The sequence below is a fragment of the Pinus tabuliformis genome, chromosome 8 (genome assembly GCF_031772625.1).
Source record: "Pinus tabuliformis cultivar Carrire ecotype Pingquan chromosome 8, CPIR1, whole genome shotgun sequence".
Taxonomy (NCBI): Eukaryota; Viridiplantae; Streptophyta; class Pinopsida; order Pinales; family Pinaceae; genus Pinus; species Pinus tabuliformis.
Window position 1 is genome coordinate 2,017,717,670 of NC_142294.1, and position 27,164 is coordinate 2,017,744,833.

The 27,164-nt window shown below is 42.5% G+C and overlaps 1 pseudogene; it reads right to left on the reverse strand.

The window, feature by feature from the left end:
• Positions 1-20,642, reverse strand: part of LOC149244508 (indole-3-acetic acid-amido synthetase GH3.5-like) — a 37,765-nt pseudogene extending 17,123 nt beyond the window's left edge.
• Between the last annotated feature and the right edge of the window lie 6,522 nt (positions 20,643-27,164).

Genomic DNA, 27,164 nt, shown 5'->3' on the forward strand with positions numbered 1-27,164 from the left:
TTTTAACGAGCCCAGTATAGGAGAAACTCGGCGTTTTTCAATTTTAGAGAGTCTGAAAAACTTAAGAAGACTCCAGGTTGAACTTTTTCATAAATTTGTGTCCCCCAAGCCCGAAAAAGTATAAAATAATACCTGGGAGAACCGCTTGATCTTGCGACCAAGGAGTAATTTCATGATTAGTGTCTCTGACCTGAAAAGTAAAAAGCGATCAAGGACACGTCGTTTTATTTCCGTATCGAGTTTGAAACGACAAAAACCCGGCAATCTTTTCCTGATTTTACCTTCAGAAAAGAGCTATAAGGGGACTGTCTTTTAATTCCGTTTTAACGAGTGTAAAAGAAACGCTCGGCAATCTTTTCATGTTTTAGGAGTCAGAAAAGAGCTTAAAAGATGACTCTGACGTGAAAAATGATAATTTACCCTAAAGTCCCTTTGTCCTGCACAGAAACAACACATTACTCATACATGTTTAAGATGGGCAAAAATACATCGAAAATATCCTTTCATGGTGAAAAATAAACAAATTTAGCATTTATTTATCCAAAAAACCTATAAAAAGACTTCTTACCATGTCATTTTTACCATTTTACTGTTGAGGTTGAGAAAAGGGCTTTTGGCAAGAAACTTCCCGTGGAGATTGCGGAGAATCCGACCGTCAGAATCGAACGCCGTTTCACCAGGTATTCTACAACACCCCTCTCTTGATTTCCATCCGTTTAGAATTCATTTTTAAGCTTTTATTTGATTTTTTGGGGGTCTTGGGGTTTCAAGATGCGCACTTCGGGGTACGCAGGTCATGCACTGCTGACCTGCGTACCCCGATATTTTTGATCCGGATTTAAACAGGAACGCAATAGATTACAGAGATAACCATAAATACAGAGATGCGATAACCCATAAATACAGAGATGCAGCGGAAATAATACTTCATTTCATTAATGGAAAATACCGAAATATGCTTACAACCAGAAATGGAAATAAACCAGCTAGGGCGATGGTAGCTTATCTCTGAGAAGAGATGTGCGGCTACATGCCTCTGAACTGTTCCGAACTGTGTTACAATGAGGCTCGAAGGCCTATTTATTGTTGAGAAATAATGGAAAACCCTTAACATTCCGAAATCTAACCCTAGAAGATGAAATGCCAAATTGTGGGCCTCGTTTGGGTAAATTGGTACATCAATTTCCCGGGGTCGTAACTTTGGCATACGATCTCCGTTTGACGTGTACGATAGCTCGTTAGAAAGATCGATCCGAGTACTACCACTTTGTAAGGCAACATGGGTCCATGCCACAGATTCCCAAAAAAACGTCGTTTAGGGCCTCAAAACGACTCCGGAAGTTCAGGACTCGAAAAACTGCTAAAAATAGTAAACTGTGCTACAATTTAGGAAACTGAAAAGACTGAAAGAGACCGTTGTGGGGGTCCAAATGGGATAGCTGGGTGGCCACCAACATCCACCTGGATCATTCCTCCCCCCTTAGGAAGCAATGGTCCCCATTGCGTTGAGTTCCTCCATCTGCTGAACTTGTCCTGCAATATTTGATGTGTCCAGTGATGGTGGGAAGCATGGTTGACGATGGTCCACATTGAACATTTGGTGCAGGCGAAGGAATGGAGGAATGATGTGCTCCAAAGCATTGTTCCCCATAGCCTTGGTACTGATGTAAGGACCATGTCGGAGTGGTCTGAGCTTCTGATGGGTTCTAGTAAGGGGTTCTTTCTGTTGATGCAACCAGACTTTGTTGCCCACCTGAAACTTATGTGGTACCCCTGTGGGTGAGGAGAAGTTTTTCCTGTGTTCTGTCATGACCGTATCCCTTTGTTGCTGCTGCTGCGTGGAGGAACCCTTTGCAGGGGTCATGGATGTAGCAACGACCTTCCCCTTATTTTGGGAGTGAACCAGACAGATGAATTTCCTGGTCTGTGATATGAGCTTGCTGCCTTTCTTGGTAGTGATCAAGGATGTGGCAGTAGGTGGGGCTACCTTTGGTATCCTGTATAATGAATTATTCAAAGAAATAACGACAGCACGAGGCCTTGACTCATACACAGCATGTCGCCTCCACAAGTATGGCTGGCCTAATAGTACATCACAAACATCCAGAGGTGTAACATCACACAATACCTCGTCTGTGAAGGGTTTGATGCTGTAGGAAGGCAGCACTGCTGGCGAACTTTCAGATCTCGTCCTTCATGAAGCCACCCGATACTGTACGGCTGTGGGTGTGGTGTAGTCGGTAGGCCCAAACGCTTCACGACCTCTGCTGAAATGAGGTTCTTTTGGCTACCACTGTCAACAATGAATTGCAGCGGCGAACCCTTCACCCACATCTGTGAGTGGAAAAGACGCTCCCCCTCTTCTGGATCTGTAGGTTCGTTCTTCTGGATCTTGGCAGTGGCAACAATGGCGCTCGGATCCGCATCAATGATCTGCTTCCCTTTGCCATTCCCCTTGTCGGGTTCTGGCTCAGGGTCGGAACATGCATCTGATTCGAAAGCCTTCAACTCAGCCACCAGCGACTGCTTGGTCCGACACTCACTTGTGTTATGAGTGGGACTTTTGTGGAACTCACACCACTTTCCTGTGTCCTTCTTCGGCTTTGTGGTGTTGTTCTTTTCTTGCGGCTTCGACAGGTTGTCTTGGGTCACCCCACCTTGGCTTTGTCCTTTGGGCTTCAGATTTGCAAATCCAAAGTCTCGCTTCTTCTGTTTGAACTTTTGCTCGATTTTGACAGCGTATCGGTATGCTGTGCCGAGTGAGGGGATGTTCAAAAACACCATCTCTTCCTGGATGTATCTGTGTAGGCAGCCGCGGTATTTGAGTACCAGATGCAGCTCAGAATCTTTGATACCCAACTGTGTGCGAAGGGTATGAAAAATGTTTGTGAATTCTGGCACATCTTGGTCTCGCCCCTGCCGCAATGTGGTCCATTTGATGTATTTGTCCTCATAGCTTCCGACAGGGTAGTATTGCTCCTTGATGGCATCCCGGAAGTCATTCCAAGTGGGTGCAGCTGAAAATATTGAGCCTGTACTTTCATCCTTCTGCTCGCAGTAGGTTTCCCACCAGTCCTTGACGTGGGGGGCTGCTTTGAGAAGAGCAAAAACAATCTTTTCCCGACTCGAAAATTCATGAATAGAAAAATACCCATCTAGCAGATTTAACCATTTATCTACGACATCTGCGTCTATTTGACCCTCGAATATGGGGATTTCAAAATTAACTTGTACCTTGAAGGGTGTGGCATTTCCAGAGTTGCTGTTGGAAGCCAATGCGTCGCTTCTGGGTAGCCGCTGAAGGATCTGCGCAAAGCTATCCATCATCGCGTTCCTTTGTCGCTCGAGCGCTTCTTCGAGCAAGATTTTGATAGGATCTCCTGCCCCCTCGACTTTCTTCTCATCCGCCATGGGAGGCCGTCGGGATTTTCGAGGCTGGTCTTGCAAAGGTTCAACCAGTTCAAGCCCTAACTCCTTATATCCCGACCTCGTTGGGGACATGCAAAGAAAAACAGAGAAAAAGCAGACCGCTCTGATACCACTGATCCAGATTTAAACAGGAACGCAATAGATTACAGAGATAACCATAAATACAGAGATGCGATAACCATAAATACAGAGATGCAGCGGAAATAATACTTCATTTCATTAATGGAAAATACCGAAATATGCTTACAACCAGAAATGGAAATAAACCAGCTAGGGCGATGGTAGCTTATCTCTGAGAAGAGATGTGCGGCTACATGCCTCTGAACTGTTCCGAACTGTGTTACAATGAGGCTCGAAGGCCTATTTATTGTTGAGAAACAATGGAAAACCCTTAACATTCTGAAATCTAACCCTAGAAGATGAAACGCCAAATTGTGGGCCCCGTTTGGGTAAATTGGTACATCAATTTCCCGGGGTCGTAACTTTGGCATACGATCTCCGTTTGACGTGTACGATAGCTCGTTAGAAAGATCTATCCGAGTACTACCACTTTGGGAGGCAACATGGGTCCATGGACCCATGTTGCCCCAGATTCCCAAAAAAACGTCGTTTAGGGCCTCAAAACGGCTCCGGAAGTTCAGGACTCGAAAAACTGCTAAAAATAGTAAACTGTGCTACAATTTAGGAAACTGAAAAGACTGAAAGAGACAGTTGTGGGGGTCCAAATGGGATAGGTGGGTGGCCACCAACATCCACCTGGATCAATTTTCTCAATGAGAAAATTACGGGGTGTACGCACCCGGCCTTAAGGGCAGCTGCGTCCAGACGCTCTGTTCCTAAAGGCCGGGGTGCGTACCCCACAAAACGCAAATTGAAACCCTCATACCTCCAAAATAGACCAAATTTTTTAAATTTTATGGATCCTAACTGATGTTTTATGATGTGTAGGGAGCACATCATGCTTGATTGGCGCGAAAGAGAGCACGAGGACGTTGATTTAGCCACAATCAATCATCAACCCTCCATTGATGCTTTGAAGGCATGCAGACTATACAAATACTGGGCCATAGCTGGCATGAGGGCACAGGTGCCATTCTTAGAGTGGCTGGTTGAAAGGTGGAACGTCCAGGAACAATGCTTTTACATCGGAGAGCACCAGCTCGAGATAGAGCCCTCTGATATATATTTTCTCACTGGTTTGCCCAACAGGGGCGAGCAACTGACTCTCTTCGGGACTAGGCCGGGTGGCCAATCCCTTGCTAGCCTCCGGCTAGAGTGGTGCAACAATCAGAACCAGGAGAAAGGGATAGAAATCAAATATATATCCCTGCCTGAACTTATGGTAATTGCCTTTACAGTTACCAGACTCTGCGGCGCAGCCGCCTTGCACATTGCCACCGGGTCCCAAATGCGGATAGCGATAGATTGCTACCAAGGCACCATTTTCAACTGGTGCGAAGCTGTGTTGGCCAACATGAAGGCCCAACTAACTAGGGTAAAGACCGGGAAACTAAAGACCTTTGGGTATGGGCCTTTGGTTGTGAGCTTTGCCCTAGAGAGAGTTCCTATGTTGATCCCTCAGCAGCTTACTGTTCCAGTTGGGGCTCCTCGGGAGCCTAAGTTGACGAGATGGGTTACAGTGATGGCCCGGCATCCTGATGAGGGCACGACAGTGGTTCGATTTCCTGATGGTTACTTTCACTGGCTAGAGGGCCAGGTCTTTGCTATTCAGGACTTTCCTTATGCCGGAATGGATTTTCGGAATGACCCGGACATGGTTCTTCCACAGGGAGAACAGTGGGACGACAGAGGTATTTCATTTTTCACAAGTTTTTAAATTATCTATTTTTTTTTTGTTTTTTATATATATCGTCTCAAACTGACAGTAAAAATGTTCAAAATGCAGATGTAGGCCCACGGCGTCCAGCCAATCTCCGGGCTTTTGAGAGGAGACATCCAGCTGTACCGGCACCGGCCCCACAAGATGCGGCCGCAGACACGCTAGCTGAGTTGGAGCAGGATCTAGAGCGTCTGACGGTAGACATACCGGAGACGACCATAGATGATATTCCTATCAGACTGCAGCGTTACGTAGTCGCAGTCCCGGGGCCTTTTAGGAGATTTCTATGTAGGGTAGCCCGTGCAATGGTGTCTTATAGGGAGCATCACTAGTGACTGGATGGTCACCTTTTGTAGTCACATGTGACATTTTGACTTTTTTGTACTTATCATTTTGCCGATCATAAGGTGTTTTGAACCTATGATCGAAGACGATGTATATTTTTTGACACACTCCTATCTATATATATATCATTATTACCGGCTCATATTGTTTAACATATGTGATGAAATGTTTTTAAATTTACTTGCATGATTATCGTAAATGTCTGTCTAACATTCGAGAAGCAATTGCATCTGCTAATGTATTCAAAGACCTTGGAATATGCTGATATTCAATGTAATCAAATTCACGTTCCAAGAGGCGCACTCTCAAAAACAAGCTTAATAACACAGGATTTCTAATGGCATATACTCTATTAAGCTGTAATACAACTAGTTCAGAATCTAACCTCACTATCAAACGTCGAATTCCAAATGAAATAGATTCAGACAATAATTCAACCACTGCACTGTATTCTGCAATGTTGTTCGTCGTTTGACCGAGGCTCACCCCATGCATAGAAACTAACTCGTCAGAGGGCGAATAGATAACCCAAGCTGCGGAAGAGATATTCCGTGTACTATGACAAGCACCATCGACAAATCCAATGTACGTTTGGAGAGGCGTCGACATCTACAATATCAAGAGTAAAACCAAGATAAGCCAGAATAACGACGAAAAACATACTTTCTAAGCTAAGCACACTATCTAAACTAACAAACATACTAGCTAGAAAGAAAACCTAACCTAACTAAAAATTCTCCATACCCACCATTTAAGCATAATACCTCTTTAGGTAAAGTCCATTTCTGGGTTTACCCAAAGAGTCCCCATCAAAATCTACCAACTCGTAGGCCCCTTTTGCTAGCTTTCGCTTTACAATGTAGGGTCCATGCCACATACGAACGAATTTCCCAGCACCTAGCTTATCGTTGGCTTTATCATATAATAGCACTAGGTCTCCCTCCGAAAAACTTCGAGGGGTCACATTTCTATCATACTGAGCTTTCATTCGCTTCGCGTGAGTCTTGATTGCCAATGCAGCGTCACGTCGAGTCTCATCTAACTGAGCTAAGTATAATAAACGTTTCTCCTCTTCGGAAGTAGCTGGGAGTAATTCGACAGCCATTTGAAGTGATGGGATTTTGCATTCAATGGGTAACACAGCTTCCAAGCCATAAACTAGCTGGAAAGGAGTGAACCTTGTTGAAGTTTTCACTGAAGTTCGGTATGCCCATAGCGCTGAAAATAACATGTTGTGCCAATTCGACCGATGAATACCAATGATTCGTCGGATCATGATAACCAGAACTTTGTTGATAGACTCAACCAAACCGTTGGCTTGCGGACAATAAGGAGTAGAGCTATCGTGGCGCAAACCAAGCTGGCTTGTAAGCTCAGTCATCATGATATTTCGAAAATGGCTCCCATGGTCAGTGATGATTGCTTGTGGGACACCAAACCTAGTTATAATGTGATTGAATACGAAAACCGCAGCTGTTTTTCCGCTTGCGTCGAATGTAGGCATCGCCTCGGCCCATTTAGTAAAATAATCAACTGCGAGGATGATATACGCATGCCCCCCGGCCGAGTGAGGGTTACAAGTAATAAAATCGATACCCCATTTGGCGAAAGGACCAACATCAATTATAGGATGGAGAGGAGCAGGTGGTGCGCGCATCTTGCGATCAAACACTTGACAGTTGTGGCACTTTCGGACCGCAATGATACAATCTTTAAACATGGACGACCAGAAATAGCCAGCGCGCAACACCTTCTGAGCTGTGGCATACCCAGACATATGACCGCCACATGCTCCAGAGTGACAATCATTCAAAACCCTCTCAGCCTCTTCGTGAGTTAAACAACGTCGAAAAACTAAGTCTGCCCCCCGGCGATAAAGTGTATCTCCAATAATTTTGTATTGTTGGGATTGAAACCGAATTTTTCGACGTTCCGACTTTGAAGCTTCAGGCCGAAAGGTTTGGGTTTGGAGATAGATGATTATATCCCCATACCACGGATCTAAAGTACTGATAAGAAACAAAGATTCGTCCGCAATGGACTCCTCTGCCACAGTTTCTGTGTCAGCACGCGGGAAATCACACATCAATTCCGCAAAAACTAAGGATTTCTTAGACTTGGACTTCTCAAACTCCAAGTCGAACTCTTGCAGGATAACGATCCATTTAGAGTACTTTCCCCCTAGCAGTTGTTTTGTCAAAATATAAATCATAGGGTTGCAATCCGAAATAACTGTAGTTTTACGGAGAAGAATGCAGTGACGAAAACGCTGGAGAGCTTGAACGGCTGCTAGGGCCAATTTCTCCACATGCGAATATTTTAGCTCAGTGGGGTTTAATGTCCTACTAAGATAATATATCACATGTTCCGCTCCGAATTCATCTTCTTGAACTAACACCATTCCAATAGTGGAATGCGAAGCTGCGAGGTATAAGAAGTAGTCCTGGTTGTAGTTGGGAGGATGCAACAACAGTGCATGGGTCAACGCGTGCTTAAGTGCATCAAAAGATTGTTGGGCAATCTCGTCCCACAAGAATTGAGCGTTCTGTTTCAACAACCGTGTAAAACCTTTAGTGACCTCGGCGTAATTTGGAATGAATCGGCGTAAAAAGTTTGCTTTCCCTTGCAAACTTTGGAGTTGACGCAAACTCGAAGGAGGAGGCAATTTGATGATAGCTTCGACCTTCGAGGGATCGACGCGAATGCCGGCTTTTGAAACAACAAATCCCAGCAATCGACCCGTTTCTATACAGAATACACACTTGTGGGGATTCAACCGAATACGATAATGCCTACACCTCATAAATATTGCTCGTACATGGACAAGGTGATCAGCTCGATGTAAAGAATGAGCAGGCAAATCATCGAGGTACGGTTGCACAATGTGCTTGATGTCATGAAATGCGTAAGACATCGCCCGTTGAAAAGTTGCTCCGGCATTCTTAAGCCCAAAAGGTAATTTGCAATAAGCAAATGTCCCCCATGGAAAAATGAATGTCGTTTTTGGTTGATCGGCAGGTAGAATATTGATTTGATTATAGCCCGAAAAACCATCCATAAAGGAAAACATTTCACTTCCGGCACAATCATCAATGATTTGATCGATATAAGGCGTTGGATAGTTGTCTTTGGACAAGCTCGATTTATATCCCTATAGTCAATACAAATTCTTATTGTTCCTTGTTTCTTGTTAACCGGAACAATATTCGATACCCAATCCGTTAACGGGATTGGATAAATGAAACCTGCTTTCAACAGCTTTTCGACTTCTGCTTTAATCGCAGCCGCTTTCCGAGGGTGAATCTGACGCAACCGTTGACGGACGGGTTTAGCATCCGGGTAGGTCTTTATTTCATGAACAACAATGGCAGGATCGATTCCCGGCATTTCCTCATAAGACCAGGCAAACACATCGCGGACTTCTTGGAATAGGGCCTTGTAAGTTTGGATTTCATCTTATGTACATGAGGCACCTTTATGAATGTTTTCTTCAATTCCGGGCTTCACTGAAATGTCAATGGGAATAGTGCGAGAAATATTCCCTAAATTCAACTCTGAATCAGAATGTTTCGTTGGATTCTGAGCATCTTTGACATATTCAGCGGTAAAAATAGATGAAAAATCATTTTCAAAAGCATCATCCTCAGGTAAAAACGAAGATCTATGATGAAGATCTTCCCATGGTAGATCGTCTACACTTAGGATTTCGCGAAGTTGCTCGTCAGATGACACGACTTCGGGAAACGCTATCCGTTCTGAGGTTGATGTGAAAAGTGATTCTTCACTGACCACATTCATTTGGTCGATTTGGGTTGAACGCGAGTCGGTGAAAGACATGATGGCTTCATAAGCAATTTTATATGGACTCAAAGGCATAGCATCACCGAATGAGTGTAGCTCAGATTCAGATGGGACAATCCAAGGATCATCATAAATAATGGTGTCTGATGTAATCATATGAATTGATGCAAATGAAGGGTCTGCGTTGATTGGAGGGAAAGGAAAAGTTCTCAGTAAACCGGAATCTTTAACTAAACCTACGCCAACGTCCCTATAAGGGATTGTCGTCTTACCGACATGCTGGATACTTTCTGAAGAGGCTGGGTCGGATGAAAAGTATGTCAGCTGATCAATTGTCACGATCTTACCATTATGTGGAAACTTTATTACTCTGAAGACCGATGAAATGACTGCTGTCATAGCATATGACCAACTTCGACCCAAAAGAAGGTTGTAGTCTAGAGGGGCATCAACCACCTCCACATCCAGACTAACGGTTTTCCCTTCTACCCCTATAGGCAATTCCTATAGAATACCAAACGGACGGAACCCACGATCATCAAAGGCCTTAAGGATGGTCGGGGATTGGTTCAGCGGAGGAGAACCAAGCGATCTCCAACATTGAATCGACATAATACATGTAGAAGCTCCCTCATCAATCACAGTCCGATGAATAGCCCTGTTTTTGACTATCACTGGAATTTGGAAAGCCATTTGATGGGGAAGGCGCGGTGTACTATTTTCTAGATCGAAGATTATCATATTCGAGTCCTGAACATCAACAGCTCCGATAGCCGACAAAAGTAATTTTCGCTGTGCTGGGCATGATTGCAGCACTTCTAAAGCCAACATTGCTGAGGGTGAAATAGCTAAGTCCTCAACAATGTTGTAATTCTGGGCCGCTCTCGCATGTGGATTGAAAGCAGACCTTCGAAGTACACCCTTGGCGGGCGGTTTGATTACTAAGTCCGGGTTAGGTTTTTCGATCTGTAGTGGATCGGAACCAGGAGCTGAGGTTGATGGATTAGAATGAGAAGATTCTGCTTCCTTACCATCAACAGGATTCTTACCACCATAATCTTGCGACCGAGTCGCAATCCTCACATGAGACATCATCAAAATGGGTTCTTCACTGGCAGTCGAGGAAGAACCTATCATCTTACTCTCCTGCTTTGGAAATGGATCTTTTAACACAGCAGGAGTGGGAGAACCTTTGACTATTTTCACAACCTTGGCCCGATGAGGGCAATCTCTTGTAAAATGATTACTGCGAATCTCGGTAAGTCATCACATGATTAGACGGATCTTCTCCAGACTTACCTTCGAACTTGGGTATATCACTGGGCAACTTATTTGGCATTGGCGGCCAGAACGGAAGATATTGAATTGGATCGTTCGTTAGGCGCGTCAAGTCTGGTAAATCCAAAGTTGCGATAAATGATAATTGCCGGTTAGGATCTCTAAAACTCTGGGTCACAAGACCAGTCCCAGGAGGAGGATATCCAGGATAACTAGGAACAGGGATCGCATTAGGGATATTATATCCTCCCGGAAAACCAGGATTAACTGGACCGTACTGGGGTTGTTGAGGTTGTTGATAAGTGTACCCAGGATACGGTTGATACTGGTAAACCGGCTGCTGGACAGCTTGCCCATATTGGTACTGTCCCTGGTACGGTTGTTGAACAAATTGAGGTTGAGTAGTGACAACCGTACTTATACCAGGCTGACCTGTAGGCATCTGGACCGTGGTTTGAATCGTAGATCCAGACAATGGTAAAGATGCCTGAGGAGTGGTTGCAGAGACAGTAGAAACCGGAGCTGTCGATACTCCAGAAGTAAGTGCGGCAAATGTTGCGGTAGTTGCAGCAGCCATTTGAGATGGAGTACTAGGTGCAATTGGCGGCTGAGTAACTACCAAAGTTACAGAAGTTTGAACATTTGACTGGATAGGTTGCGGTTTCTGGGGTGGACCAGAAACTACGGGTTGTCCAGCTTGAGGTACCAACTGTATACTTGGCTGCAACACCTGTTGACCCTGTGATGGATCCCACACTATCATTCCGGGGTATTGACCCGTAACAGGTTGAGGATACTGAGATCCATAACCGGATTGAGGATAGGATTGATAACTGAAAGGTACAGTTCCCATACCTTGAACATATGACTCACCTTGAGGTGGTTGATAACCTTGACTCGAGTATTGACCTTGAGGTTGATAACCTTGGGGTAAATACTGATACTGGGGTTGACCTTGACCTTGAGGTTGATACCCTTGAGGTTGATACCCTTGGGGTTGATACCCTTGAGGTAAATATTGATACTGAGGTTGACCTTGGGGTACATATTGAGGCTGGGGTTGACCTTGAGGCATGTATTGCACCATGGGTACATATTGACCTTGAGGCTGCCCCCCAGACACAATTTGTGTACCTTGAGGTTGCCCCCCAGGCGTTAATTGAGGCTGCCCCCCAGGCGGTAATTGACCACCTTGAGGTGGAGAAACGGGAACTGAACCTGACATCATGTAAATGTCCCCTATACCCAACGGTTTATTACCATTGTTTACAGCTAATAACCCATGATCGACGGGTTGAGGAGATGCCCCCGCAAAGGTACCAGAAAGTGACTGATACCCGGTGGGAACAGAAGGACCGCCGTGTAAGAAAGATTCAGGAGTTTGAGTAAACACGGACGACTGACCAGACATATTTACAGGAGTATAAATACCTCCAGGTGGAAAAGGAGTATGAGGTGTAGAAAAACCTATCCCTGAGTTGTCTAAATAATTGGTTAACGAAAGGTACCAAGTAGTACTTCTAGGAGGACTGTAAAAGATAGATTCACGCTCCCTGAGCTCAATAGTAAGTTGATCTTCAAGGTTAGAGACGCCTATTTCTTCCTCTGGAGCAAGTTCTTCAATAGCAATCAAACCAGTTGGAAGATTTTCGGTGATAACTCGTTCTACTCTTGGTGAATCTGGAACACTAGAAGTTGGAGTAACAGGTTCAGATATTTCAGGTTCTTCGCCTATATCACTAGTAGACGAAAAACTACCGGCAAGCTCAGAAACTGTAACAACTTCGGGATTATAACCTGTCTCTAGACTTTGGTAATATGGATGGACTACCAAGGAAGATTCTCCTTATTTAGGTGAACCTACTCTACTGCCACTAGGAGGAGTTACAAGGACCTTCAATCCTTCGTACTGACCCGGGACGTCTTCAGGAGATCCACCCCGTGATCTACGGAGTTTCCTCAACAAATCAGTTCCGGTAACAATCTCAGGTGACTTGCCCCGAAGTCTACGGGACTGTCTCGGTAATTCCGCCACAGCTAAAAACTTTTAACTACTACACACGAAAACAAAGTAAAATCTCAAATCAAACCACCTAAAGTCGCTAAAGAACCAAACAAATTTGAATCACACGCCTAAAGAATGTAGGGCGTCAAACCAAGCACAAACAGTAGCCTTCCAGACCGAAAACGCTAGTTGGAGATGAAACCCAACATTGCCGGATTCAGTACAGAAGTGGCGGGTGGAACAGTTACCCCGGCAACCTGCTTAATGAATAGACCGGCACAAGTTCCTCCACTTTAACCGTCTCGAGTGAAGTGAACCCCCCGGAAAATCCAAGTGAGTCTAGCCGACGTCTGCTCCAAGTACAGTGGGATCTTTCCTCCACCGTCACCCCGGTAGAATCCTAAAGATAATGGTCACTAAGGTTACCAACCGCAACAAATGCACCTGGGGGAACAGTCTACACTCCGACAGCACGCAAGGGCAGAGTATCAAGCTCAATCCCCTTGTCGGTTCCTTGACAATAATCCAAGGTTTACCGACAAGTGAACCCTGGCTCCTCGACAATGGTTAATCCGAGGTTTACCGTTTGTAATACGTGCGTGTCTGGCGTCGTTCCCAACGAGGGAGGATTGATCCCCTCACTGGTTCGGACACGAGCTCGTGCTTCTCCTTTAAGAGGAGCTTTCCCAGAGTACAAATGAGACAATTGGATTTATTCTATCATAAGATAAGCTACTTGTTTGGTTTTGTTGTCTTGGAGAGTTAATTACTCTCCTACTCCAAGACACTAGCCTGATCTAAATTGGTGTTTCAGAGCCCTAGTAAATAAAAGTTACTACGTTGATTTTACTTTAAGCGTTAATTTTATGGTTTTTCTTAAAGACAAAAGGTAGCGGGAATGAAACCAATGGTGTGTAGACTCGACTCAAACCACTACAAAGATGCACCTAAGATGATTTACGCTACTTTTCTCTTTCAATGAAACTCCTAACTAAGAGAGTTGGAAAATGCAAATTTTATAGAAAACAACTTTCTTAGTAAAGACAATCAAAAAAACAATTCTCTTTATCTTTCCAAGCATACAAACATGACCACTCCTTACGTGCACGAAAAATTATTTTTCTTTCAAAATACCTCAAAGCTACTTGAAACAAAACTTTTCAAAGGAGATGTTTTTGTATTTTCTCTTATTTAATAAAGCATATAAATCTATTTTAACGAAAATCAAATCTCAAAATCTATAAAATCTATGAAAAATTGACTCACAAGCAAATCAAAAAGAAATTTACTCTAAAGCAAACCTAACGAGGCAAAAGCCTACAAGGATGATTCTAGGTTGTTTTACTTGACCACAATCAAGCCAAGGACCAGCTAATGCAGAATCAAAAGACCAGTCAAAACAAAACTCAAATCTTTTTGTTCTTTTTGTAAAATGGAATTCAATACTCAATCAATAAGCACTTCGAAATTTGCCAAAGAGACAACTCAAAGGTAAGTTGCTCTCACAGGTAGACTTTATGATAGGTCCGACTCCTAAGAAGGCTGACAAAACCAGAGAGATCTAAGGCTTGACAACTTCTACTGTCAAAGTCACTACAGGACCTACTCCAAAAATCAAACCCTAGGGCTTAAACTTCTATGAAATCCACTAAAACACTCAATGCTATCGAAACAAGTTCAGGTGAAGATTTTTGACAAGAGACTAATGGATATGGGCAGTAAAAACTAAGAAAAAGCAAAATCTAAGAGGAAAAATGTAAAAAAATGGAAGTTTCTTAATTTTTTAGCAGGGTACGCAGGCAACCTGTTAAGACAGGTGCGGGCCCGCTCTGTGCACACAACAACAGTGCATACAGGTACGCACTGTGCAATACTCAGAGGGTGCGTACTACTGAAAAAACCAAGAAAAACTAAATTCAATCTAACCCTAAGCTAACCCACCAAAATACAAAGTCACAGAGCCAAAAACCAGAAAATAAATGACTTTTCTCAGATCAAAGTTGCATACAAAGGAAAAAACTTTCTCATCAATGGAGTCCCCAACGGAGTCGCCATTTTGTCAGGCGGAAAGAGTCGATAGTGCGAACGCAACCAACCTCCCTAGGAGCCTAAGACTCTCTAGTGACAAACAAGACAAACAAGAGCAATCCTTCTCTAAACATGCATTTACTATATGAGAAATCAAGTGTTTAGATCCTACCTGTAGTCCAACGCTGTTGTAGCAGTCCAGCCTCGCTGATCCGGATGAGCTCCTCCTTCACTTCGAAACCTGCATTCACTAACAATCAAACGATTAAATAACACATGATAATCTCATAAAATAAAACATATTTAACACATAGACCAAGGAGTACATGAAACAACTCATAAATAACAAGTTATTGAGAAGAATGGACTCATTTGCATTAATAGGAAACAAAAGGAACAATTACAACCTGAGCCTTGGTGTTGTGCAAGTCCCTCCCAGGGTCCATCAAGAGTTCTCCTTTACTTTGACAAAGCTCACCCACTTCCAAATAGAACAAGCAAAGATGGCAATCTCTCCTCACAAGCTTCTAAATGGGAGTCCTAATTCCAGCAGCATCTACCCTTAGAAATGTTTAGCTTCCAACCTCTCCTCCTTCTGGCCCAATGCCTGTATTTATAGTGCTCAAGAGGAAGTTAATCAGGTCCACCATCTATGGGATAATCCCCTCTTTGGATGGGATAGCTCCCTTATTGATGGGATAAGTTCCTCTTTGGTAGGGGTACATGAACCATCTGGAGGCGCTTCATACACGTCAAACATACTTCTAGAAGCCTCTAGAAATGACCACAAGTAACTTTTTTGGAGTGAAACTTGCGCCTTTTGACCTTTACAGGGGTGCGCACCTGCCCCTTTACATACAGAGCGTACAAGTACGCAGTTTTTGTGAACACTAGGTGCGTATACGCAGGTAAGGCCGAGAGAATCTGCGTACCCAGAGATAAACATATTTACAAAGACTTTCTCTCTTTTTGGAGTTTGACATGGAGAGCAGAGGCATAAGACTTGCCGAGGAGGATAGCATGACTGTTGATAGAGCCATACTAACTGTAAATAGCCATGGTGACATTTTTTAGTGTAACAATGATGCTCCTTCTGTAGAGGCGAAAACCACCTCAGATGAAGGTGGGGATGTATACTTGGCTTCTTCAAGTACACATATTGATCATGAGGCATGGTTGATTGACTCAGGTGCATCGTTTCACTTCACTCCCCATAGGGAGTGGTTCTGCGAGTATGAGAAATACGATGCTGGTGATGTCTTCTTAGGGGATGGTAGGAAGGCTAGAATCATTGGTCGTGGAAAAGTAAAGTTGAAGTTGCAAGGTGGAAGAGTTAGAAAACTTCCAGGTGTTCTGCATATTCCTGCATTGGCCAGAAATCTGATTTCTGTAAGCAAACTAGATGATGCAGGTGTAAAAACAGTGTTCGAGAAGGATACTTGCAAAATGGTTTGGGGAGCACTAGTATTGATGCGGGGAGCTCGAATTGGAACTCTGTACAAGCTGCAAGGTAGCACTGTTATTGATGGGTGCAACAATTATATGGTTCCTGAAAGTGGAGTAGAAAATCTAGTGGTCTTTAGAGAGAAGACCATGCTGTGGCATCAAAGGCTTGGAAATATTGGAGAGAAGGGCCTTCAAATACTTCATGGTAAAGGTATGGTAGAAGATATGAGTAATAGCTCTCTAGATTTTGATTTCTATGAAAATTGTGTATATGGGAAGTAGAATCAGATGAGTTTCCCCTTTGGTGGTAAGAGGGCGAAACAGATATTAGAGCTTGTGCACAGTGATGTGTTTGGACCTGTGGAGGTTCCATCACTGGGTAATTCTGTGTATTATGTATCATTTATAGATGACTTCTCAAGGAATACATGGATATATTTCCTTAAGAAGAAATCTAAAGTTTTTGATAGGTTTAAAGAATTTAAGGCTCTGGTGGAAAACCGGATAGAGAAGAAGATAAAGGTGTTGAGGACATATAATAGTGGAGAGTTTTACAGTAATCAATTTGAAGAATTTTGTAAGAAGTGTGGTATAGCACAGCAGAAGACTACTCCATATACACCTCAGCAAAATGGAGTTGTAGAAAGAATTAACAAGACGTTGATGGAAAGGGCAAGAAGAATGCTCAGTGGTGCCGGGTTAGGACAAGAACTCTGGGCAGAGGTGGTGGAGATATCATGTTACCTGGTCAACAGATCACCTTCATCAACGTTGGAGGATAAGACTCCACAAGAGGTATGGACTGGTAAGAAACCTTCTCTTTCACATCTGAGGGTATTTGGATGTGATGCATATGTACATGTTCCAAAGGAGAAAAGAACCAAGTTGGATAGTAAATCTGAAAGGTGCATCTTTATTAGGTATAAGGATGGTTTAAAGGGTTATAGGATTTGGAACCTAGTAACAAGGAAGGTTGTGTAAAGCCAAGATGTGGTGTTCAGAGAGGTGAAAGATGTTATTAAACATGAAGTCCAACCAAAGGAACCTGAGAAGATAGAGTTTGAGCTAAAGGAGGAAGAATAGGACTCTACAGCAGAGGAGGAATCAGAAGATGAAGAGCCACAAACTCCGGGTTTGAGAAGATCAGTTCGAGAAAGAAGGCAGATAGAAAGGTATAGTCCATCTGCTTTCTGTTCAAATTTTGCTTTGTCTGTTATTGTTGATGATCCCAGAACTGTGAAGGAAGCAGTAGATTCAGAGGATGGACAACTCTGGAGAGAGGCCATGGTAGATGAAATGGCATATTTGCACAAAAATGAGGCTTGGGATTTGGTAGAGTTGTCGGCTGGAAGGAAACCCGTTGCAGCAAATGGGTGTTTAAGAAGAAGACAAATGTAGAAGGAAAGGTGGAGAAATACAAAGCTCAGTTGGTAGCAAAATGTTATTCCCAGGTGCCGGGAATTGATTTTGGTGATATTTTTCTCCTGTTGCCAAGGTAACTTCTATTATGTTACTTTTGTTGTTGATGCTTTTGATTTTGAGGTAGAACGGATGGATGTGAAGACAATATTTCTTCACAGGGATCTGGAAGAGGAAATATACGTGAAACAAACTGAAGGCTTTGCGGTGAAGGGTAAGAAAGAACTAGTATGCAAGTTAAAGAAGTCTTTGTATGGGTTAAAACAGTCACCAAGGATGTGGTATCAGAAATTTGATACATTTATACAGGGACTTGGCTTCACTAGAAGCAAAGCCGATCACTGTATGTATTTTAAATTAATTGGTGACTGTGTTATTTATCTGGTCTTGTATGTGGATGATATGTTGCTGGTTGGAAATGACAAAGAAATTATCCAGGATTTGAAGACCCAATTGTCCTCCAAATTTGACATGAAAGATCTTGGTGCTGCAAACTATATTTTGGGCATGGAAATTAAAAGAGATCGGGCAAAGAGGAAGCTCTGGTTAAACCAAAGGAAGTGTCGAGACAATGTTTCAGAGGTTTAATATGTAGGATAGTAAATCGGTGAAGGTTCCTATTCCAGTAGGTGTGAGGTTATCTGCTGAACAGTGTCCCAAGACATAAGAAGAGGAAGAGGACATGTCCCGTGTTCCATATGCAAGTGCAGTCGGTAGCCTGATGTATGCAATGGTCTGTACTAGACCAGACATTGCACATGCAGTGGGAGTATTGAGCAGATTTATGTGAAAACTAGGGAAGGAGCACTGGACAGCAGTGAAGCGGGTTTTCAACTATTTGCGTGGCACTAGTGATTATGGTTTGTACTACCAAGGAAGACCAGGATTAGATAGAATGTTGGATATTCATGGCTTTGTTGATGCAGACTGGGCTGGAGATCTGGATCAAAGAAGATCTACAAGTGGGTATGTGTTTAACCTATTTGGAGGTGTAGTCAGTTGGATGAGTAAGAAACAATATATAATGGCACTATCAACTATAGAGGTAGAATACATGGCAGCCACTCATGCAAGCAAGGAAGCAGTTTGGTTGCAGAGATTGTGTTCAAGTATGGGGTTATTACAGGGAGCTATAAGGATAGACTATGACAACCAAAGTGCACTTTTCTTGGCAAAGAACCCCGCATATCATTCAAAGACAAAGCACATTGATGTTCAGTATCACATTGTGAGGGATATGATAGAAGAAAAAAAGGCGTTGCTGGTAAAGGTTGACACTTTGAAGAATATTGTAGATGCATTGACAAAATCTGTGAGCTCTGAGAAGTTCTCTTGGTGTAGAGAGACAATGGGCATTTCAGGGCTGGAAAAATGACTAAGCTCTCTTGTGGCCCCCTGTGGAAATAAAACAACAAGTGGGAGAATTTTGGGTTGTGTTATATTCTTTCCACGACTAGCCCACGTAGTTAACCGGGGGGTTAGAGGGGGGTAGAGACCCCCTTCATTGTGCCAATTGTGTAGAGGGGTGGGGGTCACAGGGGTTTTGAGGTGTACTCGTAACCCCACTTTATGGGGTCAGGGGCAGTGCCCCGGAAAATTTTGGTTTTGGACCCTATGTTAGGTTGGACAGACCCACCTATGGTTTTGTGCATGATTTTCGCACATGTTTTTGGATGCGATGGTTTTCGGTCCATGGTATTGGACACGATGGTTTTTGGTCCATGGTATTGGATGCTTCTGCATGTATAAATATGTATTGTAACATTGAAAGGAACATAATGAAAAATCAAGCTGGTAGTCCCAGTTTTAGGATCCAGGGGAAAATCTTTATGTATATGTGTTTTATGTGTTATGCTCTCGTATTGTTTATTTTATGTGTTTTAGAATTCGTATGCAGGTAATTTTTGTACGGGGTTAAAACCTACATAAGTGCCCCATTTAGTGTTGAAGGTTGTCTTCAGTTGATCCCCATTAGATACCAATACTTGATTATATCCTGAAAACCCATCTAATAGAGACAACATTTCAAACCCAAAAATGCACTGAAGAATGTGTTAAATAGAAGGGACAGGGTAGTTATCCTTTTGTGATGCTTTGTTCAGGTTTCTAAAATCGATACATAGCCTAATGTCTCCATTTTTCTTTCTCACTGGTACGAGATTGGCTACCTAGCGGGTGTGTCAGACTGGGAAAATGATTTTAGCATCCAGCATTTTGTTCAATTCTTTCTTCACTAATGGTTCCAAGCTTGGATACATCTTGGGATGCTTTTTTTGGTAGGACTTAGCCTCCTTTTCCAAAGGAATTACATGTTGCATAATGTTGGTATCAAAGGTTTTTAGGTCTCTATATGTCCATGCAAAGATGTCCTTGTATTCTTTAAATAGCTTGACAAATGCATCTTTTTCTTGTGGAGAGCAACTGAAGCCAAAATTAACAGTTTTTGGGTCTTCTTTGGTTCCAAGGTTGACGGATTCATAATTCATGGATGAGCTATGAATTTTTCAATTCGTTGGCTTTTTGAATTTCTCATATAGGTCATACAATTGCTCCATCTTGACAACTGACTTGGTAATTGTATTGAACTGATCTTTTTCCTCACCTTCCCTCTCATTCATAAGCCTATCATGTTTTTTTTCATCGATGAATGCATTCTTGAATGTCTTCTCGCAGTGCAAGAACTCCAATATTTGCTCGTCATCTTTGAACACCTGCCAGTTTGAGATGCTATCAGGCACGAATGGTCTGAAAATCATTTCAACATAACATTTATTCTTCTTTAATCTAAAATCAGGCAAAAGTTTTGCAACCATACCAACCATCAAATCGGTATCTTGGTTTTGTCCTTGAGGTATGTATGTGATATTAAAGGAATCAAAACTATCAATTAAGTTACATATGTCACGTTGGTACCTTACCAGGCGAATTGCAGTGTATCCTCTTCCTTACCTGGTCCACAATTATCTGCGAGTCACCAAAAACTTTAATATTTTTTACCTTCGCATCAATGGCCTTTTTCAGTCCCTGCAGCAAGCCTTCATATTCTGTCATGTTGTTGGTGCTCGTGAACTCCAATCAGATGGCCATCAGATGTTGGTTCCCTTGTGGATCAACGAGAATGCTCCCAGCACCTGCACCGTCAAGGTAGTTAGAGCCATCAAAATAGAGTGTCCAAAATATAGAGTCTAGTGTTACATCAATTGAATTGATTCCTACGAAACTAGTTCTATCATCTACTATATTACAGGGTGATTCATCAGTTGGACTAGAGGGGAGAGCCTCCAACTGTGTGTTTATTGGAGTTTCTTCAATTGTTTCTGTGTGGAATTCTCCAAAACAGGTTTTCGTGGCACAAACATTGAAACTATAATTCCCAAGGATAGAGTTGGTAAACATTACAGGTTCATTGGGGCCATTTAATTCTGTCACCACATAATTCATGTATCTTTCACGATCAACTCTCAGCATATCACCCTTCCCCTTCTGAGGCAGCAAGAGATGGGACCAATCAGTTGAGAAATATCCATTCATTTTTGCTGACCAATCCCTACTAAGCAGCATTCCATAAGCCTCAGGTATATCAACTACCACTATATCAATGACTTGTGTGTATTGTGGTTTAGCAGCCATTCGAATTAGCACATCTTTCAATTCCCCAATTAATTTTACATTTGTCTTGTCCAATTGCATAATTCAAATCTGAGTTTTCTCGGGTATCACATGTAGTCTTTTAGCAACAACGTAAGGCATCACAGTGGACGAGGCACCAAAATCTACAAGGCAATTGTGTACGTTCATGTTGAGGATCAAATGTGATAAGGAAGGGTGGAGTCATGGATTTTGATTTCCTCCCTATCATGGATGCACTGTCATCTTGGGGGTTTTGATTCATTTTAGACAGAGTGGCTTCCATGGTTGCTGGCCTTTGGGTTGTACTGGGAGTACTAACAAGTTTGGCTGCTTGGGATGGTGGGAGTTCTGTAGTTCCGCTCATTCATAGCTTTCAAGAGAAAATCTCTTTACTACGTTAATTTTAGCAAATCAAAGTATGTGATATTAGCCCTAGATTTCTTAAGATCATCCACAATGTTGTAATCAATGTTATAAACAGGGTAGGGCAGAGTAAACATAATGGTTTTTCTATTCGTAGGTGGGGTTTTACCATTTTGTGTCACCTTCGTTGCAGTTGGAGATGTATTCGCTTTCTCTGAATAGTTTGCAACAGGGGTATTCTTGGACTCACTACTAGGTCTACCCTTCTCGACAAGAACTTTGGGAGCAGATGCCTTCACAGGGCGAACATATTTCTTGGTCTGGTCTACAGGCTTCATCACACCCGCAAGTGGCCCCTTACTTCGTGTGTGGATTTCATTAGTGTGGATTTCTGCCATACTATCTCCTTCATCGTCATCATTCTCATTTGTGTAGAAATCCAACAGTACATTGATTTGAGATTCTTAGTCCAAGGGCTATTCTACTTGGTATTCTTCCTTATTTTCTTGTTCTAGCTCTAGATCCACTATAGGTTCTTCTTGGTTAAGGATTGATGCAATAAGATCCGTCTCCTCTGTATTTAAATTCCCTTCATTGGGTGGAGTGGGCAGTGCAAGTTGACCATGACCACCTTCTGTCTTCTTACGATAGAAAGGTTTGAAAGATTTTCTATTGTTATACTCTCCTCCACTCCCACTTGTACTCTCGCAAGAATTCCTTTTCATATCGATGACTTTGTTTGTCAACTTCTTGATGATCCAATGAAAAACTTCCACATCTGTGGTATCATTTTCCTTGATTTCAATCCCTTTGTTATCACTCCCATTATTCTTCTTGGATGCTTGAGAGGCTTTCTTTTCTCCAGTTGTATGATGACATGCTGTGAGACTGATCATTTCATTCTCGACTTTTACTGCTTCATCGATAGCTCCCTGTAAGGTTTGTGCATTACTCCTTTTGACCCAAATTGCAGTAGGGACAGGGAGAGCAGTGATGTATAATTCCATGAGCACCTCCTCAGTAGGTCTGGTATTCTTTGGAATTCTATTGAATAAAGTGTTGAACCAGATGTTAAAATCCTTGACCTTTTCTTTGGTTTCCATTTTCAAATGGGATAGTTCTAAAACTAAGGTCGCAGGTGTTTTGTCATCGCCACACTTGTCTAAAAAGTCATGTTGAAAGGTAGCCCACGAGGTGATCGATCCGGTTCTCAAGCTAAAGTACCATGTGGAAGCTGCACCAATCAGGGTAAAAGGGAATAGACGACATACTATATCTTCATCAGCTACCCCAACATGTGCACGACCAGGAAGAAAGAGTGAATATGGTTATCAATGGTGTCTCCCTTCTCAGGGTTGAATTTAGGTAGTACTCTTTCTACATTCTTGGGTAAGGGATGTTGTTGCCCAGGTACCGCTACGGCATCCTGAGCGAGCTAGGAAGGAGTGCTCCTGGAGGAGGTGGGAGTTGGTTCCCACCCAGCTGAAGCTAGTTCCCACCTGGAAGAGGAACGTTAGCCATATTGTGGATAGGGATGTTCTAGTTGAAGGTTTCTTCGAGGCTTTCTTTATTAGGATTTCCTAAATTGGGCCAGGGATTACCTTCAGAGAGTGGATCTTCAGGAATTTCTTCCTAGGGAGTGTCTATACTTTGCAAGGACTCTAGTACAATATCTTCAAGAGACGGGGCTGCAGAGGTCTCTTCATTTATGGAACAGATCCTTGGCTTTCTTTTAGTTTTCAGAGGTAAAGAGTGAAAGATGGGGAGCTAAGAAAGGGAATGAGCATAATCCCAAGTAATTACTCTGACTGGTTGTTCCTGAGTGACAGGATACTCCCACAGTGTCTCTTCTTCAAAATGAGGCTTTTCGAAATAGGAGGAAGAATCTTTTTGACCTTTGCAATCCATGCATTAATCTTTTCGAATCCATGAAATTTACAAATGAAATCATAAAAAGTTGTGGACGGAAGTTCAGGCCCTCCTTCTAGCGCCAATTTGTTGACATGCGAATTTTCGCTATACCAACAAGGGCAACTAACCCAATCACAGACCCCAATTAGATATTCTTTCGTTTGGAGTGGCTAGTTCCAATAGATTTTAAAGGACCCTGTGAACTGTTATAGGTGTTGAGACATTGCTTCCTGGAGGAAGACTTCAATTAAATCAACAAAAGAAACAGCTAACCTATATGCATCAAATCCTATCTACACTACTGTTAACTACTCTAATCTAGTCCTAATTATCCTAACTATCCTAATCTATCCTACAGGAGCATAACAAAAGAGAGGTTAAACATCATTGGTAAATTCCAAGTCCAAACGAATCAATTAATGGCTCACATAAGAACAAGGTTGCATCAAATCTAAATTGCAATCCAATTAGTCATACAGGAATACACATTCCCTTTTATACAAATAAATCTTGCAATTGATGTCTAGCATAGTTTCAAATCCAGGACTACTTATGAATTAACTATGATGAAGAATTACATTCAAACAACCAAGGCTAATCATAAGTTGTATTGTTATCAATATGCACAAAAACAAAACACATTTGTATTTATGCCAGCAACAACACCCTGTTTCAAAACATATAAAAGCAAAGGACCTTAAATCTAAAACCAAAGGCTCCTCATTCAACCAAACAATCTTCTTTATTCATAATAAATCAAAGTTGTTCTTTCTAAACAAAAAGCCCCCCTCTCCTATCTAGAAGTAATACTTATGCCTCAGGCCATGACCCTTCGTCTTCCCTCTCTTCACCTCCCATCTTTTCATTACACAAATCAAAATATACATATGAGAATGGTCGATGAAACTACTGACACGTCGAGGTCACCTTTGTTGGAGCATTCTACTTCCTAGGGGAATGAATGGATGCCGATGGAATAGAGAATGACTGCGTATCATTTCTTTGCACCTGTGTGGAGTGGCTATCATTCCCTATCATTTCCTAAAGGAAACTGAAGATGTTGCACTCATCATCCCACATCTGGCATGCTTTGAGGTGTATCTGGAGGAAATGACATCTTGATGGATCAGCGTTGCCATGAGTGCTTCAATTTCACCTCTCATCTCTTGATCCTCACCTGCAAAGATATTTAATCATTAGCTATGGATATAAAAAATATAACAGAAATGCTTAAAAACACAAACCTTGCCTTCAGCCACCATTTCTATTAATCTCACAATGCAGAGCAATCATGATTATTAGGTCGTTGAACCTGTTATAACCTCTATTCCCATTTCCCATAATATTCATTATTATTCAAGAATCCCTTGACAACGCTTCAATAGGTAGACCATTCACTTTACCTAATTTTCTTTTAAAAGTTGAGACCACAACATCTTATCGAATACAGAGGAAAACATGGGAAAACCTACGGACGGCCATATAGCTGGACTTGAAAAATTATGGACACGGGCATATAATTATCACTGGGTCTGCCATATCACTCCTTTGCCTATTACACAATCCCCTGGGCGTCACCGATTACGATAAGCGATTGGGGCTAGCGGACACGATATATATATATATATATGTATATGTATATGTATATGTATATGTATATATATATACTATCGGTGGGTCTGCAATGGATGACTTCCCTTTGAAAAACCCCGGGCCTCAATACTTTATCGAATACACAGGGATACACGGAAAACCCACATCTGGCCATAAGGCCAGACTTGAAATATATATATATATATATATATATATATATATATATATATATATATATATTGCAGTTAATAAAGCCATCGGGTCCGGTAGACAGTGGCGCGCCATATACATAGCCTTGGAGCTGGTCGATTGCGATATGCGATGGGGCTCCAGACCCAAAATATATATAATGTGGTTAATAATGCCGTCGGGTTCGGTTCCTTATGGTATGCGTTGAGTTGATTGCGATAGGCGGAAAAAGGGTGATTTAGGCATGTTTGTGAAGCATTTCCACTATAGAGAGTTATAATGGGAATAAGGAAGCGATAGAAGGTTTCATGGGTCGAAAAAGTCTCGATGAGGATATGAATGAAGGGCTTAGAGAGGATTATAGACAAATCATTGTTGGCATTATGTTTTCTGGTATGACTGTATGTTACAGATGTTGTACTTGATGGCAACTCCAGTGGTAAAGCTCTCAGTTTGATGAAAATTAAGAAGGACGCAGGCAATCGGTTCAGTAAGTGCGTCCCCGCAGGTATACCATGCAGAACCCGCGTCCAAGGATGCAGGCCAACCGTTCAGGGGGTGCGTCCACCCAGTGCACACATTTCAAGGCAGAGAAAAAGCACGTGGGGGCTTCTTGTGTGGTATCTAGCCGACGGTTTTGTGTTTCTATGGTGTCGGCTCGTGGTATTGTTCCATGTTTTGAGGAGGAGCTTGCCTATATAAAGCAAAGGAGTTCATTTGGATGATTCATTGTCTTTGGTTGAATATCTTATTTGGTGAGATCTAGTCCAAATCTAAGAGGGCGAATCTTCTAATGGACTGTGATCTCCACGGCGCATGATCAGATCTGTAGATCTGACTGTTTGGGTTAGTCCTGAAGTCTTCATATCATTTATATCTGAAAGGACGCAGGTTCAGTGAAGGGCAAGTGCGCCGGGACGCAGCGCAGCAGAGAGAGACCTGCGTGGGGACGCAGGGCAGACGTGGCTCAGGTGCGTCCGGGACGCAGCTCAGTAACGGGAGATCTGCGTGGGGACGCAGGACAGAAAAGGTTCAGGTGCGTCCCTGAGTTAAAAGGTGCGGCGCGATAGTATCTCTGGGTGCGTCCTTGGGTTAACAGGACGCGGCGCGATAGTGTTTTTGGGTGCGTCCTTGTAGAAAAAGACACAGCACAGTTGAAGGAACAGTGCGTGGGCACGCAGGGCAGCAGAAGGTTAACTGCGTCTGGTCGCAGGCCACAGAAGGGAAAACTGCGTCTCTGTTCTGTTGATTATATTTCTCTGTTGATAAGGTGTTCTGGGTTAATTCTGTTATTGCTGATCTGATATCTGTAGTAATCTGTAACTGTTATGTACTTGTTGATCATCTGATGCTTTATGAAAAGAAGTAGGGGGTTGTAGCTCCCTTCCAGGAGTAGACTGGAAAACGAGAGAGAGAGTTGTAGCTCTCTGCAGGTTGCAGCCTGCGTACTGGTAAAGGACTGCACCAGTACAAAATCATTGTAAAAGAAGTTTCTAAATTGAAAGAAGATAGAGACATATTGCAGCAGGTGGTTTTCACCCACATTGGGTTTCCACCTTACATCTTGTGTTCTTTGATGTGACTATCTGTTTTTCATGCTCATTATTTTATGGTACTAACATGCAAAAATAATTCAAAGATCAAATAAGGAAGATTTATTATTATTGCTAGATAATACTGATTCACCCCCCCTCTCAGTATTATTTCCAACAATTGGTATCAGAGCAGGTCCTTCAGAGAAGCTTGATCGCTTGAAGGTAGATCGTTCATCATGAGCAACTACGAGAGAGAAGCATCAATCAGGCCACTGATTTTTGATGGGACAAACTTCAATTATTGGAAGGTAAGAGTTACTGCATATCTTCAATCTCTTGGTACAGAAGTTTG